Below are 15,243 nucleotides of genomic sequence, written 5' to 3'. Positions count from 1 at the left end.
GAGCCAGGAATGACATACGGCTGTCCGAAATAAATCAGGCCATTGAGGAGAACGATGACACCTTTGCCAATGTGGCATCCATCAGACTACCAACATTTGCACGCCTTTTGAAGAGGCACCAGCTATCTATGAAACATATATATCTGGTGCCTTTTGAGTTAAACAACGACTGGGGGAAACAACTGTGGGCTGAGTATGTTCAGGTACAGCACTATATACTGTATAATGGTTACAATTTGATGCACATGCTACTTCACAATATCATATTGGAACTATACTGTAAAAATAACTAACCCAAATATGTGTTTAGAGAGTGATGGTGCTTGATGCTGCTGTGAACCATCACAAGTATATATTTGTTAATGAAACAGGCTTCAACCTGGCCAAAACTTGACGCCTTGGGCGGAACCTCATTGGCCAATGGACAACCGTCCAAGTGCCTGGAAAAACATGTGCTCAGTTATCTCTGAAGATGGTGTGGTAGGACGTAGGTCATTATTTGGATCCTACAACGCTGCACACCTCAATGTGTTTCTCAATGAAATTGAGCAGGCCTGTCAAGGTGAAGGGGTCACCTATGTCATTGTGTGGGACAATGTCAGATTCCACCATGCAGAAGTGGTTCAGGCATGGTTTCCGGCCCATCCCTGATTCGTGAACCTATACCTGCCCCCATACTCTCCTTTCCTCAACCCTATTGAGGAATATTTTCCGCACGGAGGTAGAAGGTGTACGATCGCCATCCCCATGAGCGTGCCACCCTACTTCTGACCATGGATGAGGCATGCGTCAACATCAATACAGGCCAATGTTATGCTTGGATTCGCCGTGCCAAAAGCTGTTTCCTGTGACACATGAACAATGAGGACATTCACTGTAATGTGGATGAGAATTTATGGCCAAATACTCAAGACAGGCTTGATGCCAATGAATGCGTGCTAAATGTAATGTTTTATTTTTATTAATTTAATTTGTTTAATTTAAATTATTACATCTGATTGCAGACAGGACACCTATATTGCAATTATATCTGAAAAATAAAATCTTTGATCACACTTTTGATTACACTTTGGATAGATATTATGGACATTTTGTTGGGTAATGTATTACCTAATGTGAAAACTGTAATCTACTGTAATTTACTGTAATCTGCTGTAATATACTGTAATCTGCTGTAATCTACTGTAATCTGCTGTAATCTACTGTAATTTACTGTAATCTGCTGTAATATACTGTAATCTGCTGTAATATACTGTAATATACTGTAATCTACTGTAATCTACTGTAATTTACTGTAATCTGCTGTAATATACTGTAATATGCTGTAATCTACTGTAATCTACTGTAATCTGCTGTAATCTACTGTAATCTACTGTAATTTACTATAATCTGCTGTAATAAACTGTAATCTGCTGTAATATACTGTTTCAGAACTGTAGCATATTACTTTCAACACTTCTAAGGGCCATTTGAAACACACACTGTATCTAGCATTATTTGCTTTTGGATTAACAGGTTGTTAGGAATACTAAATTGAAAATAGGTTTTGTTTAGGTGATTCAACCTATGTTCTATGTTTTGTATTTTGAATCAATGGTTGTGTTATGAGAGATGTTTACAATCCAAATGAATGCACAATGGTAGGTTTTGAATGAAGTACTGGCTGTGTTACAAGTGTGACAGTTTGGAGTTTCACACTTAAAGTTGAGAAAATGTACCACATACTTGTGAATATAGTACCAAACGTAATAATAATTTGCCAGATGCAACAGGACAGAAAATAGTTAGTAAAAAAACACAGTTAAGAACTTATTTCACCCACAACCATTTTAATGGAAAATTTGATTTGCTCTTTGTGGCCTTGTATGTGGAAAAACTCCAGGTGCATATAGTGTTCAACAATTTACAAACTAACAAAGACAACCATTCCCCTTGCACTTCACCTTAAGGCTGCACAGCACAGCATAGTATTTATATAGATACTTGATAGATAATTACAGACAAAATGCACAAGGTTAGGAAAGAAAGACAGCAAGGCCAAGAGTTCTTTCAACTAGGTGGTAGGGGTCTGTGTGTACAAGAGAAACGGTGTGTGTGTGTGTGTGTGTGTGGCTAGGGGAGTCTATATATTAAAATGTTTTACTTCTCAACTTCTCTTTTACTTCAATGTGTGTGTGTGAGTGCGTACCCACGTTAATCAATGTGGGTGATAAACGCATTGTGAAGTCACTGCCATTGTTTGCCCCATCGTTACCAATAGAATGTCAATTGAATATAAAAATGACACCACGTCTTAACAGGGACCACACAGCAGAGTTAGTGTTTTGAGGTTTACTGTGATCCTAGTGACACTTCCTGTTGCTCAGCCTGGTCTCTTAGACTAGACGTAACATAGTAAACACTCAAATTAGTATTACGTTTGGTATGATTACATAAGACAGATGGTTACTTAAGGTAAAAGGACAGTAGGGTGGTTGGTCGGGGAGGATAGGTGGTCATATAATGTGAACATCTAGCAACCCAAAGCTTGCGAGTTCGAATGTCATCACGGACAACTTCAGCATTTCAGCTGATTAGCAACTTCTTACTACTTTTTAGCTACTTTGCAACTACTTCGCATATTAGCTAATCCTTCCCCTAACCCTAGCTTTAACCATTTAGCTAACCCTTCCCCTAAACCTAACATAAACCCTTTAACCTAACTCCTAAACTTAACTCTAACCTTAACCCCTAGCCTACCTAACGTTAGCCAGCTAGAGCTAGAATTTATAACATATCATACGTTTGCAAATTCATAACATGTATTGTAATTAGTAACATATCATATGAAATGGGTGATCGACATCGACAAATGTAACATGTCATACTAAATAATGTTTCTCGAATTTCCATTCAGAATAACGCTCTGAGACCAGGATGTGTTGCTCTGTTCTCTCCATACTGAGGGAGGAAAGGTAACATCTCCCTTTTCCAAGGGGAAGGGGAGTTTTCCCCTCTCTCTGCTGTGAGAGTCTAGACAGATGGACAGGGTGTGTGTGTGTGTGTGTGTGTGTGTGTGTGTGTGTGTGTGTGTGTGTGTGTGTGTGTGTGTGTGTGTGTGTGTGTGTGTGTGTGTGTGTGTGTGTGTTTAGTGTATACAGTCATCTCCAAAATTATTGGTACCTTTGATAAAGATGAGCAAAAAATACTATAAAATAAATAATACAAATACTGCGACATATTGAATGCTCCAAAAATTTGAAAATTATATAATTTTATACTAATACAATTGCTCAGAGAAAGTGATTTTGTTTAACAAGTAATACAAAAAATTCTCAAATGGATAGTTGTCAAAATTATTGACACCCGTTTCCAGTACTTTGTGCACCCTCCCTTACAATGATAATGGCACTGAGATGTTTTCTATAATGTTTTATGAGACTGGAGAACACGTTGGGATGGATCTATAATGTTTTATGAGACTGGAGAACACGTTGGGATGGATCTTAGATAATTTCATCTTACAGAATCTTTCCAGATCCTTGATATCCTTCGGTCTGCGCTTATTGACGGGTCCTATTACTTTGTGGATTTTGATGTGTGTGTCACAGGCGTCTGAAGAAGAGGACCAAAGCGCAGCGTGGTGAGCGTCCATATTCCTTTTTATCAGGATTACGCCGACAAAAACAATAAACAATACAAAAACAACCGTGAAGCTTAAGGGCTATGTGCCACAAACAAAGTTAATTACCCACAAAGACAGGTGGGAAAAAGGGCTGCCTAAGTCTGGTTCCCAATCATAGACATCGATAGACAGCTGTCCCTGATTGAGAACCATACCCGGCTAAAACATAGAAATACAAAATCATAGAAAACTAAAACATAGAATGCCCACCCTAAATCACACCCTGACCAAAACAAATAGTCATAAAAAGGCTCTAAGGTCAGGGCGTGACAGTACCCCCCCCCCCCTCCCCCAAAGGTGCGGACTCCGGCCGCAAAACCTGAACCTATTGGGGAGGGTCTGGTCGGGCATCTATCCGCGGTGGTGGCTCAGGTGCGGGACGCAGACCCCGCTCCACCACTGGCTCACCCCACTTTGGTGGCACCTCTGGTGCGGGGACCCTCGTCACCGACCCCAGACTGGGGACCCTCGTAGCCGGCCCCGGACTGGGGACTCTCGTTGCGGGCCCCGGACTGGAGGCCGTCGTTGGAGGCTTCGTGCCATGGATCATCACTGGAGGCTTCGTGCCATGGATCATCACTGGAGGCTTCTTGCCATGGATCATCACTGGAGGTATGGTTCCCAATCAGAGACAACGATAGACAGCTGTCCCTGATTGAGAACCATACCCGGCCAAAACATAGAAATACAAAATCATAGAAAACAAAAACATAGAATGCCCTCCCCAAATCACACCCTGACCAAACCAAATAGAGACATAAAAAGGCTCTCTAAGGTCAGGGCGTGACAGTGTGCTTGGGGTGGTCTTGCTGGAAGATCCACTTGTGGCAACGTTTCAGCCTCCTGGCAAAGGCAACCAGGTTTTTGGCTAAAATGTCCTGGTACTGGGTAAAATTCATGATGCCGTTGACTTTAACAGGGCCCTAGGACCAGGGGAAGTGAAACAGCCGAATAACATAAAATCTCCACCATCATATTTTACAGTATGTATGAGGTTATTTTCTGCAATGCCTCCATCTTTTGATGTCAAAACAAAGGCTGATGTGCATGGCCAAAGACCTCTATTTTAGTCTCATATCCCCATAGCACCTGGTTCAAATCCAAGTGCCGATGCCATTTAGCAAGCTCCATGCGTTTACATGTGTTGGTTGATTTCAATGAAGTGTATTTTCTGGCAACCCCGCCAAAGGTCCAATTAGCATAGAGGTGGCATCTAATTATAGATTATGAGACCTGGTGACCCCAAGATGCAACTAAGTTTTTGAATTCTCCAACTGTGTCCCTTTGACTTTTACATTGCCTCCCATCTGCGTGGGAACAACATACACATGCGTCCTCTACCAGGCATGTTTACCACTGTTCCACTGGTTTTAAACTTCTTCATTATTGCCTCAATATCGGTAAGTGGTATATTTAGGCTTTTAGCTATTGTTTGTACCTATTGTTTGTACCTATTGTTTGTACCTATTGTTTGATTTATGAAGGTCAATAACCATATGTCTCTTTTCGTTTGTGAGTACTTTGCCTTTCCCAATGGGGATGGATGACAAATGGATTTTTACATGTGTGTCACCTAATTGTTATACCCCAGTGGCACAGGAAACCATGGAAGGCCTCAATACAGTTTCATAAAATTAGATGAACTTATAAGTCAAACGTTAATATAGATAACATTTTGTTTGATTTTATTTAATAATAATTACTTATTGGCACCCCTAAAAAGATTACTTGCTAAACAAAATATCTTTCTCTGGGCAACTGTACTGGTATAAAATGATATAATAATAAATAAATACAAATATCATATAATGAGGCTCAGTATTTGTCTTATTTATCTTTATCAAGGGTGCAAATCATTTTGTAGTTGACTGTATGTGTCTGTCTTTTTTGTCTGTATGGCCTGTACTTGTCTGCGCCCAAAATAACAAAATAAGCAATCGTTTTTCCTGAATAGCATTCGTGAAATGTGTCTCCAGTGATGACATAATGTCAACACACAATATATATATATATATTTTGTACCATTGTGCCAAGAAAACTTGTTGATTGTAGAACATTCTCTATCCATTCTACAAATAGAAAAGAGAGGACTGTTGTGTACAGAATGGGAATACGGGGGAGTCTTGTCTTCCCTCCCTCCCTCCCTCCCTCCTCCTCTACCAACCCTCCCCAATTGGATCTGGGAGGACAGGTCACAGCTGGGCTGCTCTCTGTCTACCGGTGGCCCCCTGGCCTCCTATCCCCGCGATTATGCATAAATCAGGTGCTATACACAGACTTCCTGTGCACCCCCCCCCCCCCCCCCTCCGTCTATGCACCCACCTATCCTCTCTCCTTTCTCCTTTCTCGTCGTTTAATTAGCCAACATGACCTGGCCCAGAGATGACCCCAGACAGGGTGCTCGTTAATTCAGATTTACTGCAGATTCAGAGGAGGAATCAAAAAAAAGGGAGGGTGGGTGAAAAGTGTCTTGGATGAAGGGATCTCGGGGAGGACTTGAGGATGGTACTGTGGAATCACCTCAGGGATGGGGTCAGTGGTGCTGGGGTCTTTGTGGTAAATGGAGACAGAGCTTGGAAGTGGTTCAGACAAGCCAGTCTGTCCACACACAAAAGCAGGGAGGCAGGTAGCCTAGCAGTTAGAGCTTTCATCCCTCCAACCGAAAGGTCACTGCTTCGAATATCCAAAGTGAGAAATCTGTCGATGTGTCCTTGACAAGGCACCAAGGCTCCAGGAGTGCCACACTACTATAGCCGACCCTGTAAAACAACACATCACTGCACCTGATGCTTTTATTTATGTGACAATAAAACATTGTCATCATCAACGGTTGTTGGTGTCATTCAAAAAGGCTTGATTGGGATAACCTTTGTGATGAGTACAGTGGGTGTTGGAGAGAGACACTCATAGACGAGTTCCACAGATAAAACAGATAGGATCATAAGGCCACATTAACTAAAATAGAAAATATGGAGGGAAACTGTTAATGCGTCAAACAACATCAATTATCAACTTGCCCAGGCATAAACTTCATCAAGCGTGGCTCAAATCTATCAGTGATAAACATACTGTCCCTCTTCATTTCCTGTTAGAGCACCTCAAGCAGAGAGACTGTGTGTTTTCTATCGTCATGGTAATTGGTTCTGGGCTTCGTAGCCTCTCAGGGTTATCCTGCATCATCTCTTTCAGGTCTCGAAATATCATGAGTGTGGGGACTGCAAGGGCAGACATTAGAACCGGACCATGGGAGGGTACAGTTCCCCAACGACAACGGTGAGTCAGCCTGTGTCCTTATCGACGCCCACACCAAATGACAATTTTTGTGATATCCAATTGGTAGTTACAGTCTTGTCCCATCGCTGCAACTCCTGTACGGACTCAAGGGAGGCGAAAGTCGAGACCCATGCGTCCTCCGAAACATGACCCTGCCAAGCTGCACCAATGTGTCTGAGGAAATACCGTACAACTGGTGACAAGTCAGCGTGCATGCACCCGGCCCGCCACAAGTAGTCACTAGAGCACGATGGGATAAGAACATCCCGGCCGGCCAAAGGCTCCCTTAACCCAGATGACGCTGGGCCAATTGTGCGCTGCCTCATGGGTCTCCCGATCGCAACACAGCCTGGGATCGAACCAGGGTCTGTAGTGACGCCTCAAGCACTACGATGCAGTGCCTTAGTCCACTGCTCCACTCAGGAGGCCCCTCCATTGTGAGTTTTGAGTGCATTGGTAGGACAGAACATTGATCCTACAGCTACAGTCATCTTGAGCACACATTTCAAGTAGCTTCAAGTAGAATACCTGGATCACACACTTGTTCAAATTAGCTGTTTCAGTCAAAACCCTTGTCCGAATTATTGGGATTGGTATACCTTCATGTTTTGTTTCACCCCCACTTCCTACAAAAAAACTATTGACAGTAAACATTACTATATTTGAACAAACTCTGAATGTCAGAGTCTTTTTTATTCTAGACAACCAATCTTTGAAAAGTTGACATTTAGATAGCGTCAGAGTGTTTCAAAAGAGCCCCAGACACATTTCTACTTTTTCATTTAATTCAACCCCCCTTATCAGTTTAGCAGTAAGTTACAACGATTAAAGCATTGCCACAGCAATGCATTATAAGGTGGTAGGGCTAGTGATGTGGACTAATTGGAGACTCAAGCCAACATCAGCGCCGTTGTAGTTACCTGCGCCATGTTTTGCCTGGGGATGGGACCCATGCCAACCTGGTGCCAGCTGGAGGGCGAGGTCGTTTAAAAGAAAGGCGAGGGGCGCGGGATAAACTACATCCCCCTGAATCAAAACATGTCTAAAGAATTACACTGATTTACGTAATGAACTGGGAGTGGGTGAAGAGGAGGATTTAGGTGTCGTCGGAGGGATCGCGGCCTAGGATGGAAAAGGGTTATCATGTTCGGGCTTAATCCAGGAAGTGTGTCAAGGCGATCTTTTCTCATAACCCTCTTCTCATTCTCCCTGATCCTCTCTCTTTTCTCTCCTTCCATTACTGTACCCACATACAGCATTGAATTACTCAATTGAACAGTTTCCAAATGGTCTTATCCAAAATGTCCTTATCTCTTGACTAGCGTGCTTGTCCAATTTGATCTATTCAGTGTTTAGGTATAGATTTACTAAGCCTATGCACTAAAACAAAGTTTACACCTGTTTGGGAATAAAGTCTGTTTCCTAATGAATACGACCCTGCTGGTTTCAGAAATTAGGGCTAAACAAAGATTCATCAAAACCAAAGAGATCCCACCCTCACCTCTCCCGACCCCAATACTAATTTAGACCTCTCACCTTTTACAGTTTTAGGCATTCACTGCTCTACTGAATGGTTATTTTCAGTTTTAAAGCAGTGACGGCCTGCCCATTAGAGAGTTAGGGGGTGGCTTCCCACTTAAAAAAAATATATATATATATATATATATATATATATATATATATATATACATACATACATTATAAATATATATACAGTATATATATATATATACAGTTGAAGCCGTAGGTTTTCACATGCTTAGGTTGGTGTCATTAAAACTCATTTTTACACAACTCCACATATTTCTTGTTAACAAACTATAGTCTTGGCAAGTCGGTTAGGACATCTACTTTGTGCATGACACAAGTCATTTTACCGACATATGTTTACAGACAAATTATTTCACTTACAATTCACTGCATCACAATTCCAGTGGGTCAGAAGTTTACATACACTAAGTTGACTGTGCCTTTAAACAGCTTGGAAAATTCCAGAAAATTATGTCATGGCTTTAGAAGCTTCTGATAGGCTAATTGATATCATTAGAGTCAATTGGAGGTGTACCTGTGGATGTATTTCAAGGCCTACCTTCAAACTCAGTGCCTCTTTGCTTGACATCATGGGAAAATCTAAAGAAATCAGCCAAGAACTCAGAAAAACAATTGTAGACCTCCACAAGTCTGGTATATCATTGGGAGCAATTTCCAAACGGCTGAAGGTACCACATTCATCTGTACAAACAACAGTACGCAAGTATAAACACCATGGAACCATGCGGCCGTCATACCGCTCAGAAAGGAGACGCGTGCTGTCTCCTAGAGATGAACGTACTTTGGTGCGAAAAGTGCAAATCAATCCCAGAACAACAGCAAAGGACCTTGTGAAGATGCTGGAGGAAACAGGTACAAAAGTATCTATATCCACACTAAAACGAGTCCTATATCAACATAACCTTAAAGGCTGCTCAGCAAGGAAGAAGCCACTGCTCCAAACTACCATAAAAAAGCCAGACTACGGTTTGCAATTGCACATGGGGACAAAGATCATACTTTTTGGAGAAATGTCCTCTGGTCTGATGAAACAAAAATAGAACTGTTTGGCCATAATGACCATTGTTATGTTTGGAGGAAAAAGGGGGAGGCTTGCAAGCCGAAGAACACCATCCCAACCGTGAAGCACGTGGGTGGCAGCATCATGTTGTGGGGGTGCTTTGCTGCAGGAGGGACTTGTGCACTTCACAAAATAGATGGCATCATGAGGCAGGAAAATTATGTGGATATATTGATAAGACATCTCAAGACATCAGTCAGAAAGTTAAAGCTTGGTCGCAAATGGGTCTTCCAAATGGACAATGACCCCAAGCATACTTCCAAAGTTGTGGCAAAATGGCTTAAGAACAACAAGGTCAAGATATTGGAGTGGCCATCACAAAGCCCTGACCTCAATTCTAGAGAAAATTTGTGGACAGAACTGAAAAAGCATGTGCGAACAAGGAGGCCTACAAACCTGACTCCGTTACACCAGCTCTGTCAAGAGGAATGGGCCAAAATTCACCCAACATATTGTGGGAATCTTGTGGAAGGCTACCTGAAATGTTTGACCCAATTTAAAGGCAATGCCACCAAATACTAATTGAGTGTATGTAAACTTCTGACCCACTGGGAATGTGATGAAAGAAATAAAAGCTGAAATAAATCATTCTCTTTACTATTATTCTGACATTTCACATTCTTAAAATAAAGTGGTGATCCTAACTGACCTAAGACAGAGAATTTTTACTAGGATTGAATGTCAGGAATTGTGAAAAACTGAGTTTAAATGTATTTGTCTAAGGTGGATGTAAACTTCTTACTTCAACTGTATATACAGTGCCTTGCGAAAGTATTCGGACCCCTTGAACTTTGCGACCTTTTGCCACATTTCAGGCTTCAAACATAAAGATATAAAACTGTATTTTTTTGTGAAGAATCAACAACAAGTGGGACACAATGAAGTGGAACGACATTTATTGGATATTTTAAACTTTTTTAATAAATCAAAAACTGAAAAATTGGGCATGCAAAATTATTCAGCCCCCTTAAGTTAATACTTTGTAGCGCCACCTTTTGCTGCGATTACAGCTGTAAGTCGCTTGGGGTATGTCTCTATCAGTTTTGCACATCGAGAGACTGAAATTTTTCCCATTCCTCCTTGCAAAACAGCTCGAGCTCAGTGAGGTTGGATGGAGAGCATTTGTGAACAGCAGTTTTCAGTTCTTTCCACAGATTCTCGATTGGATTCAGGTCTGGACTTTGACTTGGCCAGTCTAACACCTGGATATGTTTATTTTTGAACCATTCCATTGTAGATTTTGCTTTATGTTTTGGAACATTGTCTTGTTGGAAGACAAATCTCCGTCCCAGTCTCAGGTCTTTTGCAGACTCCATCAGGTTTTCTTCCAGAATGGTCCTGTATTTGGCTCCATCCATCTTCCCATCAATTTTAACCATCTTCCCTGTCCCTGCTAAAGAAAAGCAGGCCCAAACCATGATGCTGCCACCACCATGTTTGACAGTGGGGATGGTGTGTTCAGCTGTGTTGCTTTTACGCCAAACATAACGTTTTGCATTGTTGCCAAAAAGTTCAATTTTGGTTTCATCTGACCAGAGCACCTTCTTCCACATGTTTGGTGTGTCTCCCAGGTGGCTTGTGGCAAACTTTAAACAACACTTTTTATGGATATCTTTAAGAAATGGCTTTCTTCTTGCCACTCTTCCATAAAGGCCAAATTTTTGCAATATACGACTGATTGTTGTCCTATGGACAGAGTCTCCCACCTCAGCTGTAGATCTCTGCAGTTCATCCAGAGTGATCATGGGCCTCTTGGCTGCATCTCTGATCAGTCTTCTCCTTGTATGAGCTGAAAGTTTAGAGGGACGGCCAGGTCTTGGTAGATTTGCAGTGGTCTGATACTCCTTCCATTTCAATATTATCGCTTGCACAGTGCTCCTTGGGATGTTTAAAGCTTGGGAAATCTTTTTGTATCCAAATCCGGCTTTAAACTTCTTCACAACAGTATCTCGGACCTGCCTGGTGTGTTCCTTGTTCTTCATGATGCTCTCTGCGCTTTTAACGGACCTCTGAGACTATCACAGTGCAGGTGCATTTATACGGAGACTTGATTACACACAGGTGGATTGTATTTATCATCATTAGTCATTTAGGTCAACATTGGATCATTCAGAGATCCTCACTGAACTTCTGGAGAGAGTTTGCTGCACTGAAAGTAAAGGGGCTGAATCATTTTGCACGCCCAATTTTTCAGTTTTTGATTTGTTAAAAAAGTTTGAAATATCCAATAAATGTCGTTCCACTTCATGATTGTGTCCCACTTGTTGTTGATTCTTCACAAAAAATACAGTTTTATATCTTTATGTTTGAAGCCTGAAATGTGGCAAAAGGTCGCAAAGTTCAAGGGGGCCGAATACTTTCGCAAGGCACTGTATATATATATATATATATATATATATATATATATATTTATTTATTTATTTGTACTATTTTCTACATTGTAAAAACTATGAAATAACATATAGAATCATATAGTAATCAAAAACGTGTTGAACAAATCAAAATATATTTGGGATTTGGGACTCTTCAAAGTGGCCAACCTTTGCCTTGATGACAGCTTTGCACACTGTTGGCATTCTCTCAACCAGCTCCATGAGTTAGTCACTCTTAATGCATTTCAATTAATTCAAACTTAATAAAAACCGAGTTTATCACAAAGCCAGCTACAGTAATTCTGAGAAACATTGAGACACAGTTTGGTTAGATTTTTAGTCAAATCAACCAGTTATTTACCTTTGAAAAGCAGCTTAGCTGGTAGCTTGCTAGATAGTTAGTTCCCATGCAAATTTCAAGTATTTCTAAACTAATATCTGACTAACTCGGAAATATGAAGTTTCAGCAAGAAAGTTAACTGGCTAGCGCATCATGCTTTTTGACATTATGTTAGCTAGCTATCCCCAGTTGCTTGCTGCATTCTCCCTGGTGCACTTGTTCGTTCGTAACATGAGCTGGCTGCTCATTCTAAATAGAATTTGAAAAAAAGTTAGGCAGTTAGTTAGTTAGGCAAGTCAGTTAAGAACAAATTCTTATTTACAATGACAGCCTACCCTGGCCAAACCCAGATGATGCTGGGCCAATTGTGTGCCGCCCTATGGGACTCACAATCACGGCCATATGTGATACAATCTGGATTCGAACCAGGGACTGTAGTGACATCTCTTGCACTGAGATGCAGTGCCTTAGACCGCTGCGCCACTCGGGAGCCCAAAATATTTGTATTTATTATGGATCCCCATTATCTCTTCCTGGGGTCCAGCAAAATTAAGGCAGTTTATACAATTTTAAAACATTGCAGTACATATCAGTAAAATCTACTCTGTATAATCATATAAATATAATCTAATCTGTTCAAAACAGTGAAAGCATACGCAGGCCAGCATCCCGGAATCGTGCATTCACTGTTGACATTGACTGGTGTTTTGCGGGTACTATTTAATGAAGCTGCCAGTTGAGAACTTGTGAACTTGTCTGTTTCTCAAACTAGACACTCTAACGTACTTGTCCCCTTGCTCAGTTGTGCACCGGGGCCACCCACTCCTCGTTCTATTCTGGTTATAGCCAGTTTGCGCTGTTCTGTGAAAGGAGTATTACACCGCGTTGTACGAGATCTCCAGTTTCTTGGCAATTTCTCGCATGGAATAGCCTTAATTTATCAGAACAAGAATAGACTGATGAGTTTCAGAAGAAAGGTCTTTGTTCCTGGCCATTTTGAGCCTGTAATCGAACCCAGAAATGCTGAAGGCCAGTTTTATTGCTTCTTTAATCAGGACAACAGTTTTCAGCTGTGCTAACATAATTGCAAAGGGGTTTTCTAATGATCAATTAGCCTTTTAAAATTATAAACTTGGATTAGCTAACACAACGTGCCATTGTACGCCTATGTAGATATGCCATTAAAATTCAGCCTTTTCCAGCTACAATAGTCATTTACAACATTAACAATGTCTACACTGTATTTCTAATCAATTTAATGTTATTTTAATGGACAAAAAATTGCTTTAATTTCAAAAACAAGGACATTTCTAAGTGACCCCAAACTTTTGAACGCTAGTGTATATCTAATGAGTTTTTAATGGCCTTCATATTGTCCAACTGTTAGCAAGCAATTCTGAATCTTAAAGCTATATATAATGATAACAGACATTGAAAAAGATTCCAAAATAGTTTTAAAAACTCCAACAAAAACCTTCCACAAATTGAAAAAGTCAACAATAAAAAGCCAATACTAAGCGGTAATGAAATCGACAAGGATGTCCATTCACTGCTTACAGCCTTTAGAAAAGTGCAGAAGTTTAGAAAATCAAAAGTTTTTCTGAGCTTTTTCCGACACACATCATTACATGGCGGCACACGCCTCCCCTTTCATGTCAAACTGCCAATTAATGACTTTGAAGTGGGTCCTTTCAGGCGGCCATGTTGTTTGGCCATGTTGTTGTGTGGACCGGGAGGGGGCCGCAGTGAAAAGGCCCCATTCTCTCTGACGGAGGTAATGCTGTTTTCAGAGCCCCGGAACATCAGCCACTTAAACACCTGCTCCCAGCACAGCGTCCCCCCTACTCCTCTTCCTCGCCTCCCTCCCCCTCCCTCCCTCGTTCTCTCCCTCGTTCTCTCTCTCCCTCCAGTTCACACAGACACAATTACAGAGTGATAAAGGACACTCTCTTCTTAATTGCCTACTGAGTCACTCTCTCTCTTTCCCTCTCTCTCTCGCTCACTCTTTCAGGTACAATATTTGAAGGTTGGCTCAAAGAGAAATATGTTTCTCTTTTTTTTCTTCTCACCCAGGTTCTTCTACCTTTTAATTTTGTGTCTTTCTAAAAGGGCCCCATCTGTGCCGATTCTTGTCAATGCACTTGTGTCGTGTGTTTGTTTTGGAGGGAGGTATGCAATATGTTGTATTTTACCTTATTTTCACACACACATATGCACACACAAACACATATGTACGGCACAACACACTACTAGACATGAGTCTGGGCTCACCTTTTGTTTGGGAAGCCAATGTTCCCAGAGGTCCACAGTGTTTTGGGGAAGATTTATTTCCTGTCAGACACCTGACAATTTACTGTTAAAACGAGAGGCCACGTGGTTCTTTAATTTAAAGACCCTTGCTCCCTTCGGTCTCAACGTAGACTTTGATCTGATGCCATTCTTGTGATTGTTGTGATGTTTCTTTCATTGTAAATGTTTGTAAGTCTACGTAGCCACATTGTATCTAATATCTTATGTATTATTATTATTATGTTATTCATGCTTTTTTAAAATGTTTTATATGTTCTATTTATATCTATTTATATCTGTAAATCCACCAATTAAATAAAGCCACAGCCGGCCATAAGTACAGACACCTGTGTGTGTCCTTTCAAATGATATAAACTAGTGACCTGCAGTGTTAGTCATTATACCCTCATGAAGACAGCTTGTCTGTTGAAACATTGGCTATTAAATTATTGCATCTGAGCTCCAAGAGTGTGAGGCTCTCCTTTTCTTTCCAAGACAATGCTACAACAATGCTACACAGAAAAACAAAAAGAGGACAAAGTAGCAGATAGCCGTGAAATTAAGCATCACGCTTCCATCTTTTCAATCCAGAGTACTTTTCAGACAACCCCTATGCAGTACACATAAAGCCAGATTTCTGTTGTACCAGTACTTTTTTAGATGGGAATGTTTGCTATGAACAAGAGAACCAATT

The sequence above is a fragment of the Oncorhynchus mykiss genome, chromosome 5, assembly GCF_057628025.1.
Source record: "Oncorhynchus mykiss isolate SJ-2025 chromosome 5, ASM5762802v1, whole genome shotgun sequence".
Lineage (NCBI taxonomy): Eukaryota > Metazoa > Chordata > Actinopteri > Salmoniformes > Salmonidae > Oncorhynchus > Oncorhynchus mykiss.
The sequence above is the reverse complement of the archived record's forward strand: the minus strand, read 5'-3'. Positions refer to the sequence as shown.